The sequence below is a fragment of the Pleurodeles waltl genome, chromosome 4_1 (genome assembly GCF_031143425.1).
Source record: "Pleurodeles waltl isolate 20211129_DDA chromosome 4_1, aPleWal1.hap1.20221129, whole genome shotgun sequence".
NCBI lineage: Eukaryota > Metazoa > Chordata > Amphibia > Caudata > Salamandridae > Pleurodeles > Pleurodeles waltl.
In genome coordinates, this window is record NC_090442.1 from 667,632,088 (window position 1) to 667,655,645 (window position 23,558).

At 44.3% G+C, this 23,558-nt stretch overlaps 1 long non-coding RNA gene across 1 annotated transcript in view; it reads left to right on the forward strand.

The window, feature by feature from the left end:
* The first annotated feature begins 6,223 nt into the window (after nucleotides 1-6,223).
* LOC138288563 (uncharacterized) overlaps nucleotides 6,224-23,558 on the forward strand; it is a 28,577-nt gene continuing 11,242 nt past the window's right edge. Inside the window, exons 1-2 of the long non-coding RNA XR_011202460.1 lie at nucleotides 6,224-6,353; nucleotides 12,167-12,300. This is a non-coding gene — a long non-coding RNA (uncharacterized lncRNA). The remainder of the gene's footprint in view (nucleotides 6,354-12,166; nucleotides 12,301-23,558) is intronic.

The following is a 23,558-nucleotide window of genomic DNA, read 5'->3' on the forward strand; positions in this document are numbered from 1 at the left end:
GGTGAGGGTGAGAGGTAGAGTGAAAGGATATGAAGATGCGGGGTTACAGAGGAGGAGGCGAGTGAGGGGGAAAGATAGAGAGATAGGTAGATAGGGGTGTTAGAGAGGGGGAGGCGAGTGAGGGAGAAAGATGAGACAGGAGCAGGAGGACAGGCGCGGGAAGAACCCAGAAGCAGGTAAAAGAAGAAGAAGAGCAGAAGAGGAGCCGAAGAACTGAAGACAGAGGAACACAGAAGAAGGTAAAGAAGAAGAGGAGCCGAAGAACAGAACACAGAAGAACACAGAAGATGGTAAAGAAGAAGAGGAGCGCAGGAGAAAGAGGAACACAGAAGAAGGTAAAGAAGAACAGGAGCGCAAAAGACAGAAGAATACAGAAGAAGGTGAAGAAGAAGAGGAGCGACGAGCAGCAGATGGAAGAGCCAAGAAGAGGGACAGAGAAGAAGAGGCACACGCAGGTCGTGGTGCAAAGGAGAGAGAGAGAAGCACACAGATGAAGACAGAAGACAGGGAGCAGGAGAGAAAGAAGAGTACAGATGAAGACTACAGAAGAAGAGCACAGAGGAAGAACAGAGAAGAAGAAAAGAAGCAGGAGAGGAGGTGAGTAGCGCGGGGCAGGGCGAGGGGCTGGGCGGTGGGGGGGTACTTACTGTGAGGTAGCTGGGCTTGCTAGGAGGTCTCAGGAACCTGGGCTGGTGGAGCTGCAGCGGCAGGGTGAGCGACCTACCCTTGGTCAAGGGTCGCTAGCTCTGACGCGCAGCGGCCGCCATAAGAGGGAGGAGTGGGGGAGGGTTCAGCTGGGGGCGGGGGACGGGAGTGGGGCGACGAATGGGAGCTGGGGGGGCGGGGGCGTGCAGGAGGTGGCGGCGGGAAAGCGGAGGGAGGGGGGACAGGTAGAGGGGAGAAGAGATGGGGGAGGGGGGTTAAGGGTGGTTGGGGTTGAGTTTAGGAAGAGTTTAGGAAGAGAGTTAGGAGGAAGGTTAGGAAGATAGGGGAGGGGGTTGTAGAGGTGGAGGTGGGTGAGGGTGAGAGGTAGAGTGAAAGGATAGGAAGATGGGGGGGTTACAGAGGAGGAGGCGAGTGAGGGGGAAAGATAGAGAGATAGGTAGATAGGTAGATAGGTAGATAGGGGTGTTAGAGAGGGGGAGGCGAGTGAGGGAGAGAGATGAGACAGGAGCAGGAGGACAGGCGCGGGAAGAACCCAGAAGCAGGTAAAGAAGAAGAGGAGCAGAAGAGGAGCCGAAGAACTGAAGACAGAGGAACACAGAAGAAGGTAAAGAAGAAGTGGAGCCGAAGAACAGAAGACAGAAGAACACAGAAGAAGGTAAAGAAGAAGAGGAGCGCAGGAGAAAGAGGAACACAGAAGAAGGTAAAGAAGAAGAGGAGCTCAGAAGATAGAAGAATACAGAAGAAGGTGAAGAAGAAGAGGAGCGACGAGCAGCAGAGGGAAGAGCCAAGAAGAGGGACAGAGAAGAAGAGGCACACGCAGGTCGCGTTGCAAAGGAGAGAGAGAGAAGCACACAGATGAAGACAGAAGACGGGGAGCAGGAGAGAAAGAAGAGTACAGATGAAGACTACAGAAGAAGAGCACAGAGGAAGAACAGAGAAGAAGAAAAGAAGCAGGAGAGGAGGTGAGTAGCGCGGGGCAGGGTGAGGGGCTGGGCGGTGGGGGGGTACTTACTGTGAGGTAGCTGGGCTTGCTAGGAGGTCTCAGGAACCTGGGCTGGTGGAGCTGCAGCGGCAGGGGGAGCGACCTACCCTTGGGATCTAGTATTGATACATGAATTGGATACCAGCAAATGAATGACATAATTATTTGTATGATATGAGACATTTACAGTGTTTCTTTGAGAATGAACACAACATTTGGGAAACTTTACAACATGGTAGGGATGAAGATTTGAAAATCAGAGATGTTCTAATGGAAATGGGTTTTGATGTTGATAGATCCTCACCAAGTTGTTTTAAACAAAAAAAGTTGTAGTAACCAAATATCCCCTGTGATGCAATTGATTAATTCCAGGAAAAAATGACAGTGAAACTATGGAAATTAAGGGATCAAAAATACCCTAATGAGTATGATATAACACAAAATCAGAAATTGGCTGTAGGCACATTGGTGAATGACAAAAGCATTGATATTAAGCTCTACTACGAAGGAGGGAACATTGCAATTATGAACATTGATCTGTATTGTGAAGAAGCCTATAAGAAGTTGGGTGATAATAAATGGTATGTTGTCATTAATCACTTGGATTATAGGAAATCAATTTCTGAGTATTATGAGTTGTTAAACAAGTGGGAAGCCAAGGAAATCATGGATGAGGATCAATATTGTTGTCTAAAAGTTTATTGTTCTAGAATACTTACTATACATTTTCTACCCAAAGTGCTTAAACACCCCATTAAACCACGAGAGAGATGGATAGTCTCAGCCATTGGTGGCTTATTGGAACTCACAGCAATATATTTGTATCACCTTTTGGAACTGTTAGAAATGGGGTCTCTGGTTGGCAGTCAATTTACACTCTGTCCAAGCAGGGACCCTCACTCTAGTCAGGGAAAGCGAGTTACGCTCCTAAAACTACCCTGGCTCATCCCCTTGGAATCTCTGCACAAGCAGTCAGGCGTATCTCAAAGACAACATGTAAAGTATTTGTGCCAACACACACTAATACAGTGAAAACTCTGCAAAATAGACTCCACACCAGTTTAGAAAAATAGGTAATATTTATGTAAATCAAACAAGACCAAAACAACAAAATCCAACATACACAAGGTCTTTCACCAAATGTTACTAGTTAATAAAAACCATAAAACATTACCATCTCCACATAAATAGCACAAGGCATAAGCAGTGCAAAAAGACATAATCAGTGTAATAAGTATGATTACCCTTGTGAGTCCATTTTAAAGTAAAAAAAACAGTTTAAAATCACAGTACAACACAAAATTGCCCCTTGCGTCCTTTGGATCTGTTAAGTTCCCATAGAGCCTTTATCAAGCGTATAAAAAAAGAGCTAAGATCACGGTAAGACATAGGGTAACCCCCCAATGTCATTCATTGCTACTAAGATTATAGGGTGAACCAGTCCTTAAATCATGTTTTTAGGCGTTTTTTGGTCTGCAGCCATACGTTCCTGGGGTCAGGATATAAAAAGCATTTGGTATTTAAAGCTACTAATTTAGTTAATGTGCAAAACTGGCAAAAAAGTGCAATACATTCCTTCAGCATGGTAACTAAATACTGATTAGATGTTAAACAATTAGGCCCTCATTCTGACCCTGGCGGTCTTTGACCGCCAGGGCGGAGGACCGCGGGAGCACCGCCGACAGGCCGGCGGTGCTCCAATGGGGATTCCGACCGCGGCGGTAAAGCCGCGGTCGGACCGGCACCACTGGCGGGCTCCCGCCAGTGTACCGCCGCCCCATTGAATCCTCCACGGCGGCGCAGCTTGCTGCACCGCCGCGGGGATTCCGACCCCCCCTACCGCCATCCAGATCCCGGCGGTCCGACCGCTGGGATCCGGATGGCGGTAGGGGGGGTCGCGGGGCCCCTGGGGGCCCCTGCAGTGCCCATGCCACTGGCATGGGCATTGCAGGGGCCCCCGTAAGAGGGCCCCTACATGTATTTCACTGTCTGCTGCGCAGACAGTGAAATACGCGACGGGTGCAACTGCACCCGTCGCACAGCTTCCACTCCGCCGGCTCGATTCCGAGCCGGCTTCATCGTGGAAGCCTCTTTCCCGCTGGGCTGGCGGGCGGTCTGAAGGCGACCGCCCGCCAGCCCAGCGGGAAAGTCAGAATTACCGCCGCGGTCTTTCGACCGCGGAACGGTAATCTGACGGCGGGACTTTGGCGGCCGGCCTCCGCCGCCCGCCAAGGTCAGAATGAGGGCCTTAATCCTCGATAACAGTATACACATGCCAACCCAATCTCTATGGAGGGACTCTACTCTATTGGCATCCCAGTTGTCGGGATCGCTGGATTCTTCAGGGCGCATTAAGGGAAGTAAAGAGGTCCAAAAATTGGATTTCATTTCTTGGATCAAGTATTTCGAATAGGGCCTGTCTGCATGATCTGATCCCTAAGGCATTGATTTTTTTTTCAGCAATTTCCTTCTTTGAATAGCCAGGGCTGGACAAATGCAGATCACATGCCCTAATGTTTCCACCGTGAGGTGGCATAAGCAGCGTTCCTGATTGGCTCTTTGAGACTCATTCTGCCATCGTGGCATGAGATCTAATGTCAGAATATATCCTAGCCTTAGCCTTAAGAAACATTTAATTTTCAAAGCATAAGGTGCGGCCATCATTGATGCTCCTTTGTGTGATTTATATGATTTAAGAATCAACCATCCATGGGATCTTTTAGCTAGTTCCTCCCTATCTGGTAGCCAGCTTTGTAGTTTGATTGCTTTATTCACTACTTTCTTAAATACTGGACTAGGCAGGGTCTGATCCCATAAGTCTTCCAAATCCAGCTGCTTTATACTTCTTTCCAAATACTCTTTATAATTACTATTGCCCCTTTCAAGGTTCATTTCCTGCCATACTAAATTGGCTAGTGTTCCTTCTGCAGCGTGACAAAATTTGTGGCAACATTTAATGAACACTGCAGGTCTAGCCAATGACTGCCTTACTAGTGAGAATTCCAGTCTAACCTGGGCCAGGGATGCCGACCTAGGTAACTGGAAAACCTGCTTGTTAGTATTTTGTCATAAGTTTATCCAGGAGAGCTTCCGCCGCCCCTCTCATTATTTCTGTGCCATAAGAGAGCGTTGGTAATAATTTTACTCTCATTACTGCTATTAGCATTTTAAGGGTATGCCCACGGATGGTTTTTGCTAAAATTCCATAGGAATGATTTAAAGCTTGCACTTTATTCCTTATCACTTCCCTGTGACATAGATAGGTTCCGCTTGAATCTATCTTGACCCCTAGGTACGTGTAGGTAGCCACTTCCTATATTAAATGCCACTTACAATGATTGGAGGGTCTAAATATTATTTTTTTTTTTGTTTATTTCCAACTCATTTATTTTTGTATACCCTCCTAAGCAATTCATCAATTTTTGCATACCTATTCTGGAATTTCTAAGCAATGGCATATGCTGACTCCCACCTGCTGGAATTAACTTTATAGCATTGATACCTTCTAAGGACACCTGATTCAGATCGGGAAGTGCTTTTATGATTTTTAGAATGGTAGAATGATTGAGCACATCTGAGAGGGTTCTTGAAATAAACTCAGGGATCCAGAGTAGCTGGAGATCCTGCTCCTGGTTGATTGGATTTTGATAATTCATCAGATTTGACTGCTGCAATACAGTATATACTCGTCTTGAAGTCCCTACATTTGTCAAAGCCCAGCTCACCTGAGTCCTTGTTCAGTTCTGATGGAGGTTGAAGACAATCCGACCCCACCCTGAAACTGCTTGTTCCAGCACACTAGTTTTTAAAACAGTGCACTAAGAACAGAAGCTCAAGGGAAGGGGGGAAGTGGATAAAATAAAATAAAGAGACAACAGCGTTCTTGCGTTTCCACTGTTGAAGTGCTGCACAAATCTGCGGCCCTCTCTGACTTCGGTAGAAACTGGTGCCTAATGAAACATAAACAAAGAACAGATAAGTACATCCTATTCCTAACTGGGTTCCTGACTATCCCTTTATTTATTAAAATTTTTCTTCTAAAGTACCTCTTGGATCCTGGTCTCTAGTTTCCAGGTTTGGAATGTGTTACTGCTCTGGGATGTGCTTTCTATTACTCTAAAGCTTCTAAAACATTAAACAAATACCGTTATCAGAATTATCAATATCAAACATTCATCTTAATATAACTAAAGCCTAAATTGCCAATAGCAGACTCACTTTTCCCATATTTCCAGAATCTTTTATAAAACAAATACTGTACTTTTACGTCAAAATACAGCATGTAATTTGTGCAAGTCCTTGATTTACTGTTTGCCTTGCTGTTAATGGTTTCCACGGTTCGATTCTTAAAAGTTCCATAAAAAAATGTTTGCTTCACAAAGTTCCGCAAAGTATTGTTGTAACAAAGAGTTTGAATCACAATGTTCGTGGAAGGTATCTTGTTTCAAATTGTCTATACACGAATCCAGAAATTGTTGTCAAAGTTCTTTCAGGTAATAAAAGTTTTGACCTTACTTGTTGCTGGCAAGAGATACTGATCAGTCTAACCTTGTCTTCTTTCTCTTTTGCAGGTTACTTGTAGGAGAGAGGCTGAGGCAAGGAGGAACCGGAAACCGGAAGAAGGAAGAGCCAGCAGCTGCGCCCATTGAAGCCAATGAAAGTCTGTAGAGAGCAGGAGTGCCAACGCCGAGGGATCTGTCCTCAGGTAAGCGGGAGGTAGACGAGCACAAGCACTGGGCGAGGCACGAGGGCTGCCTTTTACAGACAGGGCTGGGTGTGGTCCTCACATGCTGCACATGTTCTTGAAAGGTGTGCAGAGCTGGGTGTGGTTTGAAGAGCTGGGTGTGGTCCTCACATGCTGCACATGTTCTTGAAAGGTGTACAGAGTTTCAGTTATTATGCAAATGAGTTAAATTAACACATGGCCTAGAGAGGAGTGTTTTAAAGAAGCCTTGGTAAAAGCAAGGCCCAATGTGTAAACAAAACAGCACATTAAACAACATACACAGAAGCCTAGGGGGGGGGGGAGGTGAGATAACAAGAAAGGCTTTCAATAGTAAGTTTAAAAGGGAACTATTACAGAACCCACTAGTGCAGTGAGAGGGGACATGCTCTTTGCTGTGCACTAACCCTAACAGTTGCCCCCCTCAAAGGCCCTCCTACAGGACGGGGTTTTCCTGGATTTTTTAAATAAAACCGTCTAATCAGCTGTGGGGCATGTACATATGATGCTGGTTCCCATGAATTCTCAGATTCATCATATCCTTTCCATTCTACTAAATAAAACAGACGTCCACTAATTCTTTTTGAGTCTTTTATGCTTTTCACTTCATATTCTAGATTTCCCTTAATTGGTATGGGTGGAGGTGGTGGTTCAGGTCGGGTTTTTGGATTGTACGGCTTAAGCAAGGACACATGGAATGTAGTATGTACTGGATATTCTTTTGGTAAATCTAATTTGACTGTTACCGGGTTTACTATGGCAGTTATACTAAAGGTTCCAATGAAACGTGGTTGCAGCTTTCGGGATCCCTCTATGTTTAGGTTCTTTGTGGAGAGCCATACCTTGTCACCGATTTTATACATTGGGGCCTCAGATATGTGTTTGTCTGCTTGTCTTTTCATGCTTTCCTTGTACTTTAATAAATGTTTCCTGGCTTTGTCTTGTATGTCACCTAACCTTGTTAGTCTATCCGTTACTGTAGGTAACAGAGAATCTTCTAACAAAATGGGTATAGCTCTTGGATGATACCCCTGCAAGAAATAGAATGGTGAGCAAAGTAGAGCTGAATGCTCAGTATTATTATAAACAAACTCCGCTACAGGGAGAGCTTCCAACCATTCACTAGAATAATCAGCCAATAAACAACGTAGCGTTTAAAGTAAGGTTTGGTTCAGTCGTTCAGTCTGTCCATCTGTCTCTGGGTGGAAAGCAGTGGATAATGCCACATCTATTTTCAGTTTTTTACATAATTTTTTCCAAAATTTAGAGTTGAACTGGCTCCCTCGGTCTGACACCACTTTGCTTGGCAAACCATGTAAACGCACAATTTCCCTTATAAAAATATCGGCAAATTCTACCGCCGTGGGTAATTTCCGTAATGGTACAAAATGTGCCATTTTAGATAAAAAATCCACTATAACCAACACTGTTGTGAAAGATTTTACAGGTGGTAAACCTACAATAAAGTCTACGCTCACAGTGTGCCAAGGTTGCTTGGGTGTTGGCATTGGTATTAACAAACCGTCAGGGGCCTTATGAGAAGATTTATGTCTTGCACAAATTGGACAGGTAGTGACAAATTGCTTAATGTCCTTTCTTATAGTGTCCCACCAAAAGTGTTTTTGCACATTTTCCAGGGTTTTTACCCAACCAGGATGACCTGCCAACGGTGAGGCGTGATGCCAAATTATCACCTGTGTTTGTAATTCAGAGGTGGGCACTAACAGCATGTTGTCGTGATACAATAAACCTCGTTGTATTGTGTTATGGGAATCTTTTAACCAATCCTGAGGTGCTATTTGCATGTGTGCATTATATAGATCTGTGATAAAATCCTTCTGTTGTACTGGTGCCAAAAACTTTTGGGGAGGAATAATGGGTTCTCCTATTTTATCTTGTTTCATGTCTGAAGTATGTCCGTATCTAGATAACACATCAGATTGAATTTGTTGTGCACCTGGTCTATAGGTTATTACAAAGTCAAATGTGCTAAAAAAAATTAACCAGCGCATCTGACGTGGTGTTAGTGCTTTAAGTGATCCAAAAAACTGTAGGTTCCTATGGTCAGAAAAGATTGTAACTGGGTACTTGGCTCCCATTAAATGGTGCCTCCATTCTGAAAAGGCTACTTTGATAGCTAGTAGTTCCCTTTCAGCCACAGTATAATTTTGTTCAGCTGGTAATAACTTTTTGGAATAGAAGGCTATAGGATGTAACTGGCCATCTACTGCATCTCGTTGAGAGAGAACTCCTCCTAAAGCTACTTGTGAAGCATCCGCTTCAACAAAAAAAGGCAAGTCAGGATCAGGATGTTTCAGAATTGGGGCTGAAGTGAACTTTTGTTTTAGGAGTTGAAAGGCGTGTGCCGCCTCATCAGTCCAAAGAAATCGTTGCCCTTTCCGCAACAAGGTAGTTATTGGGGCCGCAATGTCTGCGAAATGTGCAATAAACCTCCTATAAAAATTGGCGAAACCCAGAAATTTCTGAATATCTTTTACAGAGGATGGTTCTGGCCAATCAGCAATAGCACTGATTTTCTTTACATCCATAGTTATTCCTTGAGGTGACAGGCAGTATCCTAAAAAGTCCACCTTGCTGACATTAAAAGTACACTTTTCTAACTTAGCAAAAAGATGATTTTCTTTTAACTTTGATAATACTGCACGAACATGTTGGGTATGTTCTTCTGAGTTCTTAGAGTAAATGAGGATGTCGTCTATGTATACTATGACACAAACGTCCAGGAATTTGTGTAGGACCTCATTTATAAAGAACTGAAAGGCCGCAGGGGCATTACATAACCCAAAGGGCATTACTGTGTACTCAAATAAACCAAACTTTGTCTTGAAAGCTGTCTTCCACTCATCCCCCTCTTTTACTCAGACCAGGTGGTAAGCTCCCCGCAGATCTAGTTTAGTGTATACAGTAGAATGTCTTAACTGATCCAACAACACAGGTATTAGAGGAAGAGGATATTTATTCTTTATTGTAGCCTTATTTAGTCCTCTATAATCGATACACGTGCGCAGGGATTTATACGGCTTTGGGATAAAAAAGAGTGGAGATGACACCGGAGATGTGGAATGACGGATGAACCCAGACTGTAGTAGGTCATCTAGGTAGGTTCTTAAGTATTTGGTTTCTTCGTCAGTCAAAGCATATACTCTGTTATTAGGTAAAGGGGCCCCTGGGATAAGATCTATACGACAGTCATAAGACCTATGTGGGGGCAGCGCACTAGCCTTTACTGGATCAAAGACGTCTTTAAAGTCAGAATATTCAGGAGGGAGACTTGGTTCATCTTGTATAACACTAGCACAGTGTAATACTGTGCTCTGTTCTGTACCTGCTTCTTGATAGCAATTGGTTCTACAGAAAGAGGAATCCAAAGTAACATTTCTATTCACCCAATCAATTTTTGGGTTATGAGTTGTTAACCAGGGTACCCCGAGAATCAAACCAAAATTAGGAGTATCTATCAGATCAAAGCTAATCACCTCTGTGTGCCCGTTCTGACAGACCATAACAAGTGGACTTGTTTGTTTTGTGATTAATCCAGAGGTCAATTCTGACCCATCCACTGCACATACTGCTTCTGGACAAGGCTTTAGGCACATAGGAAGTCCTAAGTTTTCAGCTAACTTATTATCCACAAAATTTCCTGTCGCGCCTGAGTCCAGTAGGACAGGGAGAGAATGCCTCACTTGGGTAGTAACAATTAAAACGACCTGAATTATGAAATGTCTAGGTATGTGCGGTGCCATGAAGGCTGCAGCATTAGAGGTTTGATTAAGATGTTTTCTCGAACAAGTAACCTCTCCCCTTGTCGAGCTTAATCGTTTCCCGATTCAGTTGAGGAGGTGGAGGAAACAGCACCCTTTCGTGGATTTTTAGGCTTTACTGGACATTCTCTGGCAAAGTGACCTGCCCTTCCACAATATAAACATAATTGAAGTTTTCTCCTTCTTTCTTTTTCCTCTGATGTGAGTGAACCTCTGCGTGTCCCTATTTGCATAGGCTCAGGTTCAGGGAGTTTATTATCTGGGTCTTTCTTCTCGTGTCTAATACAAGTTAACCGTGATTCCAGTTTGTATTTATCTCCCTTTCTTTCTCCTAGTCTATGTTCTAATTTCACAACTAAATCTACAAAGTCCGAATAGTCTTCTGGCAAATCAACGATATGAGCCAGCGCGTCTTTTAACTCGTCTCTCAAACCTTTATAGAAAAGGGAGACACGCTTTTCTTCTGGCCAGTGTGTCTCGGTGAGTAAACGATTAAAACTAGTGAGATAGGTCAATAAATCCTTGTTACCTTGTTTAAGATTTAAAAGCTCATTATCACTTGCCTGCATGAAAGTGTGTTTTGCAAAAAGGCTGGTCATGGTACGTTTAAATTGATTTCAATTATGGAGGATGGGATCATCTCTCTCCACGAAAGGAATTGACCAATTGGCTACTGTGCCACCCAAATAAGACAAGACGAATGCCACTTTCGTAGCATCAGTAGGGAACTGTTGTGGCTTACAAACGAAGTGTAATTGACATTGATTGATAAAAACATGGAATTTGTTACTATCTCCATGAAAACGTTCAGGTGCTGCTAAGGGCACAGCATTAGGAACATTAACAGTGACCTCAACTGGGGGAGGCAAAGTTGTATGTTTTGATGGCGCCCCTGTCTCTGAGGAGGTTTTAAACAAAGGCGTAAAAGCTGTGTTCCACTGAGATACCCTAAATTTATACCTGCTTAAATCCTGTTTTAAAGAGGTATTCTCCATCTTTAATCTCTCTATTTCCTCTTGCATATTTTGCAAGATGCCAGACACTGATTCATTATGAGCCAAGTCCTCATTTAGGGCCTGCGCCATATCCGTGACGTCAATGCCCTCTATTTCTTCCCCGATATTCATCGTCCACCAGAACTGAATTTTTTATTTTTATTTAAGGCTTGTGCTTCTGTCAAAGCCCAGCTCACCTGAGTCCTTGTTCAGTTCTGATGGAGGTTGAAGACAATCCGACCCCACCCTGAAACTGCTTGTTCCAGCACACTAGTTTTTAAAACAGTGCACTAAGAACAGAAGCTCAAGGGAAGGGGGGAAGTGGATAAAATAAAATAAAGAGACAACAGCGTTCTTGCGTTTCCACTGTTGAAGTGCTGCACAAATCTGCGGCCCTCTCTGACTTCGGTAGAAACTGGTGCCTAATGAAACATAAACAAAGAACAGATAAGTACATCCTATTCCTAACTGGGTTCCTGACTATCCCTTTATTTATTAAAAATTTTCTTCTAAAGTACCTCTTGGACCTGGTCTCTAGTTTCCAGGTTTGGAATGTGTTACTGCTCTGGGATGTGCTTTCTATTACTCTAAAGCTTCTAAAACATTAAACAAATACCGTTATCAGAATTATCAATATCAAACATTCATCTTAATATAACTAAAGCCTAAATTGCCAATAGCAGACTCACTTTTCCCATATTTCCAGAATCTTTTATAAAACAAATACTGTACTTTTACGTCAAAATACAGCATGTAATTTGTGCAAGTCCTTGATTTACTGTTTGCCTTGCTGTTAAAAGTTCCATAAAAAAATGTTTGCTTCACAAAGTTCCGCAAAGTATTGTTGTAACAAAGAGTTTGAATCACAATGTTCGTGGAAGGTATCTTGTTTCAAATTGTCTATACACGAATCCAGAAATTGTTGTCAAAGTTCTTTCAGGTAATAAAAGTTTTGCACTTACTTGTTGCTGGCAAGAGATACTGATCAGTCTAACCTTGTCTTCTTTCTCTTTTGCAGGTTGCTTGTAGGAGAGAGGCTGAGGCAAGGAGGAACCGGAAACCGGAAGAAGGAAGAGCCAGCAGCTGCGCCCATTGAAGCCAATGAAAGTCTGTAGAGAGCAGGAGTGCCAACGCCGAGGGATCTGTCCTCAGGTAAGCGGGAGGTAGACGAGCACAAGCACTGGGCGAGGCTCGAGGGCTGCCTTTTATAGACAGGGCTGGGTGTGGTCCTCACATGCTGCACATGTTCTTGAAAGGTGTGCAGCGTTTCAGTTATTATGCAAATGAGTTAAATTAACACATGGCCTAGAGAGGAGTGTTTTAAGGAAGCCTTGGTAAAAGCAAGGCCCAATGTGTAAACAAAACAGCACATTAAACAACATACACAGAAGCCTAGGCGGGGGGAAGGTGAGATAACAAGAAAGGCTTTCAATAGTAAGTTTAAAAGGGAGCTATTACAGAACCCACTAGTGCAGTGAGAGGGGACATGCTCTTTGCTGTGCACAAACCCTAACAACATTATACAGGGTTGTGGAAATGACCCCTCCTGCTGTACAGTTCTCCGGGGCCGCGTATGGATGACCACCGGCAGTGCTTCCGTTTTCCTCCATAGGGCCTTTTGTTAATAGAGCTGGTCTGTGTTCTTGCAATGTCAAAGACATCATGAGAGTGCCTCCTAATTCAGGAACATTATTTGCCAGTACATTGGAGGCGAGCAAAGGAGTACCATCTTATTTTTGCCTTCCCCTTGTGGTCTTATATTCCTTACTCGGTTCCTCTGTGAGGGCCACTGTGGTCTTTGTGACATCTGTGCGGAGTGACCAAGCAGACTTTCTACCCTTTCTTTCATGTTTTCCCTATTTCTTTGTCAGGTGCAATGGCAGAGGCTTTTCAAGTTCCCCTGGGTCTAACAAGTACGCCAAGACCTCAGGAGTCTCAGTGATGGCTTTTATGGCAGGACTCTTGATGCTGTTCTTTCTGAGGTCTGTTCTTCCAGATGGGTCTACTTCATCGATGTGCTGACTATCCTTCATGCTCAATTGACATATGTACGCTCCTTAACTTGGGTGGGACAGACCTCTCTTAGTATTCCTTCCAAGTTTATCAGCAATTGGGACAATCGGTCCACCACCTCTTTGTATGAGCAGATGGTTAAGTTGTTGAGCTGTTTCCTTTGCACCATTGTTATCAGGGAGTTTAGTTCTTCTAGCTTGTGATTCCAGAGACGAACACGACCAATGTGTTTAACAGGTCTACCTGGATGTAGAGTGAAACTGGAGTGCCATTACTGTTACTTGCATCAAATTCAAAATTGCGGCCCACATATTGCGGCCCACATATCGTTCACACTATTTACAACCGATGGTTGTAGGGTTTCCCTAACATGTGTCCCTTGGTCTTCTACTGAAGCTTTACCATTAGTTCTCTCTGTCTGAGGTCTGTCCCCTACATCCGACTCCCTGGTTAAGTCAGGAAATCTTGTCTTCAATGATCACAACTCTGTGTTTTTTAGACTATAAACCGGAAAGGGGTAGAACTTACAACTAGGACTCTAGGGGATTTTTGGATTTCTCTAGTTTCACAATTTCATCAATTGCTTCCTTCTCTGAGCCAGGATTGAATGGGCTAATCGGGTGTGTGGGTTTTCTTGTGAGTTTTGTTGATGCAGGCAACTGCCTTTCATGGTCTTCGATTGCTTAAGGGTTTCATAGACTCCTAATGAGGGGGTTAGCTCCCCTGACCCCCCAGTTAGTGATAGCATCCCCAGAGGCAACTGCTGAGGGTCCTCCCTATAGAGGCTGATTTTCCATGGTTACCATTATTTGCGATAGGGAGTTGGTGGGGAGAGTCTCCCCTGACGTCTACTTCCCCTCTTAAACTTTTGGGCCTAAGAGCCTGGACAGGCGAAGGACAGACCTCAGGAGTTTGGTGGTTGGGACCCAATGAGGCCCTCTTGTTTCCATGGTTACCTAGGACAGCATAATAGTCAGTTATCTTGTGGTTGTCAGGACGGACTAAGAGTTTTGCCTTCTCCTCATGGGTGTTGTCAATTGCTGTCTGGGCCATCTCTCTTGCATTCGGAATTCTTACACTGTTATTTTACATTGTTAGGCGCTTACAATTTATGCTGGTTGTACTCAATATCCTGCATGGGCTGGGGGTCTGTGGAGCACTGTTCACCCTCCTTTTTATGGCCACTTCATCTGAGGCCAGCTCCCTTTTCCTTTTTCCCTTAATGGAGATAGGGGCCTTGCCTCTTTCCTTGCCCAATCTCATTCTCTTTCTCTTTCTTTAGACAGAGAGTCAGAGGGTTTGGTGGCTTCAAGTTCAAATCCAATCTCAATCACAGTCTCAATCTCAATTTTCATGCACCTTTCCCATGCCTTTGTAGCAGGGCAAGCAGGGCAATTACTATATACGATGTAAAGCCTTATGATATGCTTACATTTGTGGGTAAAAGGGAGAGATTGAGCAAGTGGGGCAAACCGTGCCCGGTGCAGTGGTGTGAGGACTGCTGGCGTGCCCCCGCTCCTGCCTCCTGCGCCTTGCATCATGCATCTGAATCCGTGCCTATCACCTCAACTAAAACATCTTCGTTCACACGAAAGTCAAAGCCATATACAAGGCAAGATATTAATTTTCAAAAGAATAAGGGCCAGATGTATCAAAAACCTGGTTTGCATTTCTTAAATAGTGAATTTTAAGAAATCGCTATTTGAGAAATGCAAAATGGGAAGTAAGAAAATAGCGAATCCCTAAAAGCGATTTCTTAAAATTAGCAATCGCTATTAGGGAATCGCTATTAGGGAATCGGACTCCATTCATCATTATGGGCCCATAGGTGCAATGGTTTTGCATTTCCCAATTTGTGAATTCCTGTTTGGAATTTGCAAATTAGGTAATGGAAATCCATGGGTGCTGGGGGCCTAAGGTTCTCTTTGATGCACTCCCCCGTACAAATTGTGCACATGTAAAGCACACACATGCCCAATGGGCATGTGTGCGCCACATGGCACTTTTATAAATGCATTTTAAATGCATTTTTAAAAATTGCACATGGTTACCACCAAATTTGAATTTGTGGTAATTGCATTTCCAAAATGCTCAGTTCGCATTTAGGAAATGCATGATACTTGTGCACAAATAATCGCAAATAGGTATTCCCTATTTGCGTTTTTGCGATTCCCTATTCAAAGTCTAGGGAATTCAAAGTCGCAATTTTGGGGAATCCCGAAAAATTGTGATTCCCTAAAATTGCACTGCACTGCCTTTCATAGATCCTGAAAGGCGATTTTCCATTTGCAAATGGTGAAACTTACCAATTCACACCGTTTACAATTGCAAACTCCTTTGATACATCTGGCCCTTAGAGTCCTACCATAGAAAACAATAGACACGCTGATTTTACACAAAGTACCTGGTTTGCGTCAAAAATAAAGCCGCACAGATGAGCGTGCATCGGAAAAGTCAGCGATGCGTTGACTCTTTACTCGCAAGTGACGCTGTATGTCATTTTTTCTCCAGTCGGGTCGGTGAGGCGTCGTTTTTCCCTCCTGCAAGAGAGCAATCCGTCGATTTCTTCGCAGGGCACCCCGGATCCGCTCAGGTTCACAATGACTTTGACGCCCAGCAATGATGGGTGAGAAATCCGTCTGCAAGGTGTTGGAAAATCGCGCTGCATAGGGTTTGCGTAATTATCAGCAGCCGCAAGCGGGTGTTGCATCCTTTCTCCAGCCGCAATGTGTTGATGTCCCAGCCGCAATGCAGGTGGAGCGTCGTTTTAAGCCGTAAAGCGGGTGGGACATCTTTTTTCAACGTTGCAGGTGGTGCGTCGAAAGTTTCCGTGCATGGTGTTCTGTGAGTGGATTTTAGTTATTATTCTGCCAACCTGACCTCTCAACAGTTTAGGGTCTGGATAGGGCACCACTTGGCCGGACAGGAGTCTCAGCAGAGAGTTCAGGTGCTGGCAGAGGAAGTGTTTGATGGCCTTGAGACTTCGAAACAGGAGGCAAGCTCAATCAAAGCCCTTGGAGATTCTTCACAAGCAGGAATATACCACAAAGTCCAGAGTCTGTCCTCTTTCAGGCAGAAGCAGCCAACCCAGCAAAGCACAGTCACAGACAAAGGGGCAGTACTCCTCCAGCTCTTCACCTCTTCTCCTTGGCAGAGGTTCCTCTTGATTCCAGAAGTAATCTAAAGTCTGGAGTTTTGGGTCCACTGCGTATACCCCTTTCTGCCTTTGAAGTTGCCTAACTTCACAGAAAAGTCTCTGTTGTTTATAGGATCCTGCCTTGCCCAGGCCAGGCCGCAGACACACACCTGGGGGTCGGAGACTGCATTGTGTGAGGGCAGACACAGCCCATTCAGGTGTAAGTGACCACTCTTTCCTCTATTCTAGCCCAGATGGCTCATCAGGATACGCAGGCTACACCCAAGCTCCCTTTGTGTCACTGTCTAGAGGATATTCATAAACAGCCCAACTGACAGTCTGACCCAGACAAGAAATCCACAAACAGGCAGAGTCACAGAATGGTTAAAGCAAGAAAATGCCTACTTTCTAAAAGTGGCATTTTCAAACTCACAATCTAAAAACCAACTTCACTAAAAGATGTATTTGTAAACTGTGAGTTCAGAGACCCCAAACTCCATATTTCTATCTGTGGTCAAAGAGAAACAGCACTTTAAGGATATTTAAAGACAGCTCCCATGTTAACCTGTGAGAGAGATAGGCCTTGCAACAGTGAAAAACAAATTTGGCAGTATTTTTTTGTTAGGACATGTAAAACATTTCAGTACGTGTCCCAACTTTAGCATACACTGACCCTGCACATGGAGCTACCTAGTGCCTACCTTATGGGTGCATTACATATATAAAAAGGGAAGGTTTGACCCTGGCAAGTGGGTACACTTGTCATGTCGAATTGGCAGTTTTAAAACTGCACACACGGACACTGCAGTGGCAGGTCTGAGCCATGTGTTCAGGGCTACTCATGTGAGTAGCACAATCAGTGTTGCAGGCTGACTAGTAGCATTTGATTTACAGGACCAAGGCACCCCTATTGCACTTCACTAGGGACGTACTAGTAAACCAAATTTGCCAATCCCACATGTAATTTCACAGTGGGAGCACTTGCACTTTAGCACTGTTCAGCAGTGGTAACATGCCCAGTGTAACAAAAACAGCAAAAACTGAATACACCACACAGCAACAACCTGGGAGGCAGAGGCGAAAAGTTAGGGGAGACCACGCCAGGCATGCCAGGTCTAACAGGCACCACATGTGTTGGCATTATCACCTTACTGCAAAGATACCACAGACTTTCTCACAAAGATATAAGGCATTTCTTGGGAAGGTACTTACCTAATGATGACGTTAGATGTGAATTCCCTATATACTTTTATTGATCAACAGCAGGGCATGGATGCATGTCTTTCCTTTTTAAGGAGGAGGTTGATCAAACTGCTGGCCGGGTCATAGTCTCATGTTTTGTCTGAAAACAAATATTTTCACCTTTGCTAATGTTTACTACTGCCAGATCTCCTGGACCGCAATTGGCACCTGCTTCATCCCCAGCTTTACAAACTTGTTTCTGTGTTGGTGAGAGAAGCTGATGGTCTGGACCGAGGAACATGAGATGCATACTATACATGTAGCAATGTGGATAAGATACATCAACAATTTATTTGTAATATGGGATGGTGAAGAGAGACTAGCAGTAGAATTTGTGAATAAACAACAGGTCATTAATCTCAAACTAAGTTTCCGTCACAAAATTAGCTGTGAAAACAGAGATTATTTGGGCATTTGTTTTATGTCATCTGGAGGACAACTAAAGAACAAACTCCATAGGAAGGAAACTGCTTGCAACAATGTGTTGCATGCCAACAGCTACCATCCTACTAGTTTCAAATGAACTATACCATTTGGCAAATTACTTTGTGCCAGAAGGAATTGCTCATATGAGGAACGTGTTAAGATCACTTATTCCCGCGCCCAAGCATGTACCTTATGTTCTGCCACTCATCACTTTATAAATCATATAGATGCTCTTCAACCTCACACACCTTAGGTTAAGCATTTGTGCTAAGTTTGGTATCACTGTTGCCAAACCTTTAAATTATCTTTGTGTTTGCAATGTTTCATGTGCTTGTAATTATTCCAAGGTTTGACTAAAAGGCCTCTTGTTTTTGTTCCACATGTTTGTACAAGTCCGGCTTCAATGATGACCTTTTTTCTGTTCTTTTCTGTTATTGTTATCCATGTGTTTGCAGACAGGGACTTTCCAGTCAGGTACTTTCCAGAGTGATTGATGTACCACCAATACAGGGACTTTCCAGTCAGGGACTTTCCAGAGTGATTCATGTGACCTTCTAGAAAACACTATATACCTATAAATACATGGTTAAACCTCAGTCTCCCTGATTCAAGCTTCCTAGCCTGACCCTGTGACATCTGCGCCCTGCAGTCATCTCTGAGCAGTTAATCGGACTTCTCCGATTCCTGCATTTCAGAAAAACCTACCTGTGAGTGACAGGGGGGAATCCTTTTGCGACTGCAGCAGTTCAGGAGTCGGCCCATTGGTCATTCCAACATGTGAGGGCTTAACCTGCAATGAAAGGAAGGACAAGTAAAAGAAGAGAAAACAAGATTAGTGCACTATTCTCTATTTCTCATGCAACTGTATAAAAAATAAAAACTTCAAGGCTTGTTAATAATCCTGGCATACAACACCAACTCTATATTCTGGAAGTTCAGGATACTATTTTCAAACTTTTAAAGAGAAAAAGAAAATTCAAAAATAAGTAAAGTAAGAACAGTCACATAACAAGAGCATATGATGTAATATGCTGCAAGGGAAACAACTGTGAACTCTTAACTGAAGCTCACGAAAGGCGTGGGAATTTCCATCCCACAAGAACTAAAGGAGTGCATATTTTCTGTGTTGTTATAAGCATCTCTGACTGTATGTACTTCCATTGCTCAAATGTTATTTGAACTAACCATGTTAATGCATGCCAATGCTTATATACTGGATGTGTTCCTTTCCTGTAGTTGCCTCCTGCACACCCTGAAAGAGGAAGCCATTTGGGGCACTCCTGATCAGGATGGCGAGCTGGACACCACTCAGAGGGTGCAAGTCTTTGTTTCTTTTATTATTTCTTTGGACCCCCTTCCCTCCCATGGAGGTGCTTTATTTGAGGTTATCATTCCTTGGCCAGGCTTTGTGTTGGGAGAGAGTAGGGTCCAATATCTTCTCAGTAGACAAGTCCTCCAGGTGAGTGGCCTGACAGAATCTTCCGGCTGAAATGGACAACCTCCTATCTCAGGCCATAGCTAAATCGCTGGCCCTTTACCAGACTGTGTGGCCATATTGACAGCCCAAGTCTCTACTGGGGCTGGCATGTTTGGGGATACAGGAGCTGGCCCTAGCACCAGTAACACAGCGGCTCCCAGGAAATCACACAAAAGTGATGCGGGATACCTGGAAGGCCTCAAGCGCCTCACTGGAGCCTTCGATAAGATTGCCTGCACGTTACAGCATGTACCCTACTGGGAGAATGAATGGCAAGGGGAGACTGGTGACGAGGTCGTCCCAATGACTGATCCACAATCGGACGAGAAACCACAACTCTGGTCGTCCCTGACGCCCGGCTTCGGCAATGCCAGACCTCTATGAAGAGGACACATCCATTTCAGACATTTGACCCAGAGCTTATTTATCACTCCAGGTCATCCAAGTGGGGACCAGATGAAAAAGTTGCTGAATATGTGGCCAGCAAGATTCACCAGCCTCTGGTCAAAGATGTGCGGTCCCAACTATCGGTGGAATGCCCTTGCCCTACTTTGGAGGGCAAAGTGGTTGCTACACCAGACGTTTACCCAAAGTTGTGTACTTTCTTTAGGAAATATACTAGGGGCCCCAAGAAGGGCATTGACCGCTCCTGGAGGGCATGTCAGGATAATCTTTTGGATGTACTGTGCCCCTCACATAGATTATACAATTGGTTTAACAGTCAAAGCACAGGGGTAAACACCTTCCCACTGACATAGTAGCCGGATGTGTTGTAAATCAGTAGCGATTAGATTAAGCATTAGCAGAAGACATCTTGTATTTAGCAACTATTGTGAACATTTCGCGGAATCCATTTTGTATTCATGGCAGCCATTTTCTCTGCCACATGCTGCCATGTGCTCGCCATGTGCTCTGTCCTACCTTTCTGTTAACTACTCTTGAAAATCTGTCTAGTGACAAGTTATATTTGCATCTCCCATTTTCGCACATGCCCAGTAGGATCTGCAGCTGTTAGTAATCAGTAACAGACAGTAATATGTCAACTAGTCCTTGAAAACTGTTAGCCCCTCCTACCTGTCAAGATTAGTGCACTATTCTCTATTTCTCATGCAACTGTATAAAAAATAAAAACTTCAAGGCTTGTCAATAATCCTGGCATACGACACCAACTCTATGTTCTGGAAGCTCAGGATACTATTTTCAAACTTTTAAAGAGAAAAAGAAAATTCAAAAATAAGTAAAGTAAGAACAGTCACATAACAAGAGCATATGATGTAATATGCTGCAAGGGAAACAACTGTGAACTCTTAACTGAAGCTCACGAAAGGCGTGGGAATTTCCATCCCACAAGAACTAAAGGAGTGCATATTTTCTGTGTTGTTATAAGCATCTCTGACTGTATGTACTTCCATTGCTCAAATGTTATTTGAACTAACCATGTTAATGCATGCCAATGCTTATATACTGGATGTGTTCCTTCCCTGCAGTTGCCTCCTGCACACCCTGAAAGAGGAAACCATTTGAGGCACTCCTGATCAGGATGGCGAGCTGGACACCACTCAGAGGGTGCAAGTCTTTGTTTCTTTTATTATTTCTTTGGACCCCCTTCCCTCCCATGGAGGTGCTTTATTTGAGGTTATCATTCCTTGGCCAGGCTTTGTGTTGGGAGAGAGTAGGGTCCAATATCTTCTCAGTAGACAAGTCTTCCAGGTGAGTGGCCTGACAGAATCTTAGGGCATGGAGTGTAGCATAATAATATATAGATTCCAAGAGAGCGGCTACCCTAACAAAGTTTTTAACTCCTTGTGCCACTGTGAAGCGTGTAACTGGCAGCGCGGCAGGCTTCGGCCCGAGCGCAGATTTGTTTCTTGATTCCAGTCGGTTCCACGAGAGGGCGCTCTTTCGCGCCATCTCTGAGACCTGTATCGTGTATAGCGAACCAAATCGAGCCCCACAGGTTTGAAACGGTTCTCGATTAGGTTTGTGCTATGCGCTAAGGCATAAGAGCTCTTTAGGAAGTGTGTCTTTGAGCTCCTTACCCCTTTCAAACCCTCACTCAACACCGCAACAGTGGTACACTTGTCCACCCCAGGTCCATCCCTGCTTTTTGCCACTTCAGATACGTGTTCTCTACAGGGGCAATTTCTGTAGCTGGCCAGAGCACCAGCAAGGGGCTGGCCATTATAACTGTAGGGCGTCAGTGTTTTTGGGCAGAATGTTTTGTCCTTGTCTGCGAGTGCTCACACCTTCAGGAATATGCAGTCCTTGTAGGACCACGAATATTCCCCCACTAGGCCTATGGAGGAAGCCTTCTCTCAGTGCCGTCTTCCGGCTGAAATGGACAACCTCCTATCTCAGGCCATAGCTAAAGCGCTGGCCCTTTACCAGACTGTGTGGCCATATTGACAGCCCAAGTCTCTACTGGGGCTGGCATGTTTGGGGATACAGGAGCTGGCCCTAGCACCAGTAACACAGCGGCTCCCAGGAAATCACACAAAAGTGATGCGGGATACCTGGAAGGCCTCAAGCGCCTCACTGGAGCCTTCGATAAGATTGCCTGCACGTTACAGCATGTACCCTACTGGGAGAATGAATGGCAAGGGGAGACTGTTGACGAGGTCATCCCAATGACTGATCCACAATCGGACGAGAAACCACAACTCTGGTTGTCCCTGACGCCCGGCTTCGGCAATGCCAGACCTCTATGAAGAGGACACATCCATTTCAGACATTTGACCCAGAGCTTATTTATCACTCCAGGTCATCCAAGTGGGGACCAGATGAAAAAGTTGCTGAATAAGTGGCCAGCAAGATTCACCAGCCTCTGGTCAAAGATGTGCGGTCCCAACTATCGGTGGAATGCCCTTGCCCTACTTCGGAGGGCAAAGTGGTTGCTACACCAGACGTTTACCCAAAGTTGTGTACTTTCTTTAGGAAATATACTAGGGGCCCCAAGAAGGGCATTGACCGCTCCTGGAGGGCATGTCAGGATAATCTTTTGGATGTACTGTGCCCCTCACATAGATTATACAATTGGTGTAACAGTCAAAGCACAGGGGTAAACACCTTCCCACTGACATAGTAGCCAGATGTGTTGTAAATCAGTAGCGATTAGATTAAGCATTAGCAGAAGACATCTTGTATTTAGCAACTATTGTGAACATTTCGCGGAATCCATTTTGTATTCATGGCAGCCATTTTCTCTGCCACATGCTGCCATGTGCTCGCCATGTGCTCTGTCCTACCTTTCTGTTAACTACTCTTGAAAATCTGTCTAGTGACAAGTTATATTTGCATCTCCCACTTTCGCACATGCCCAGTAGGATCTGCAGCTGTAAGTAATCAGTAACAGACAGTAATATGTCAACTAGTCCTTGAAAACTGTTAGCCCCTCCTACCTGTTGACTGTGCATTTCCATATGACCTTATATGTATATAAGCCTTGCTTCTATAATTGTACCACCTTCTTTTAGCCCCTGCGTGGGTATAAAAGGACCATGCTCTCTTAGTTCAGTGTGCTACTTCAAACATTACCGAAGGGTGCTGTTTGAACTGTAGTACCACCTCATGAGGTTTAATAAACTTTGTCTTTTATTTCAGTTTCTGTGCCAACTTCTTCCTATATGGAATTTTGTACAGGGAAGGGTGAACCCCTTGCACTACTAGGCCTTGCTGAGGCTTACTTCGACAAATTGGCACCCGAACAGGGACTCATCGGCGACTCGGACATCCGACGGATTGGTCGCGACGAAGGATTGGGATCTCGCTGCGGACGATCAATGCCTGAGGAGACCCGAGTCTTGGCAACCACAGCGTTTTACTCTTCTTTTTGATTTAACCATCCAGGTGGCGCCGGTCCTTGACTGAGATCCTTTTTGTTAATTCGTCATGCAGTGACCATTTGGTCGATTTAAGAACTTGGCAGTTGGAACTTGGACGCCCTGTGATTAGTAAGAGCCGTTTTACGGCACTTGCTGTGGGTTTTGATGCCTTTGTTTGGTAATGGAGTTTAGCACCACTTACTGTGACTCTCGTGTTTTGGGTGACTAGTCAATTTGTGTCCTTTGAATTGATATATAAATTGCAATTTATATAGGCAGGTAATGAGGAGAATTT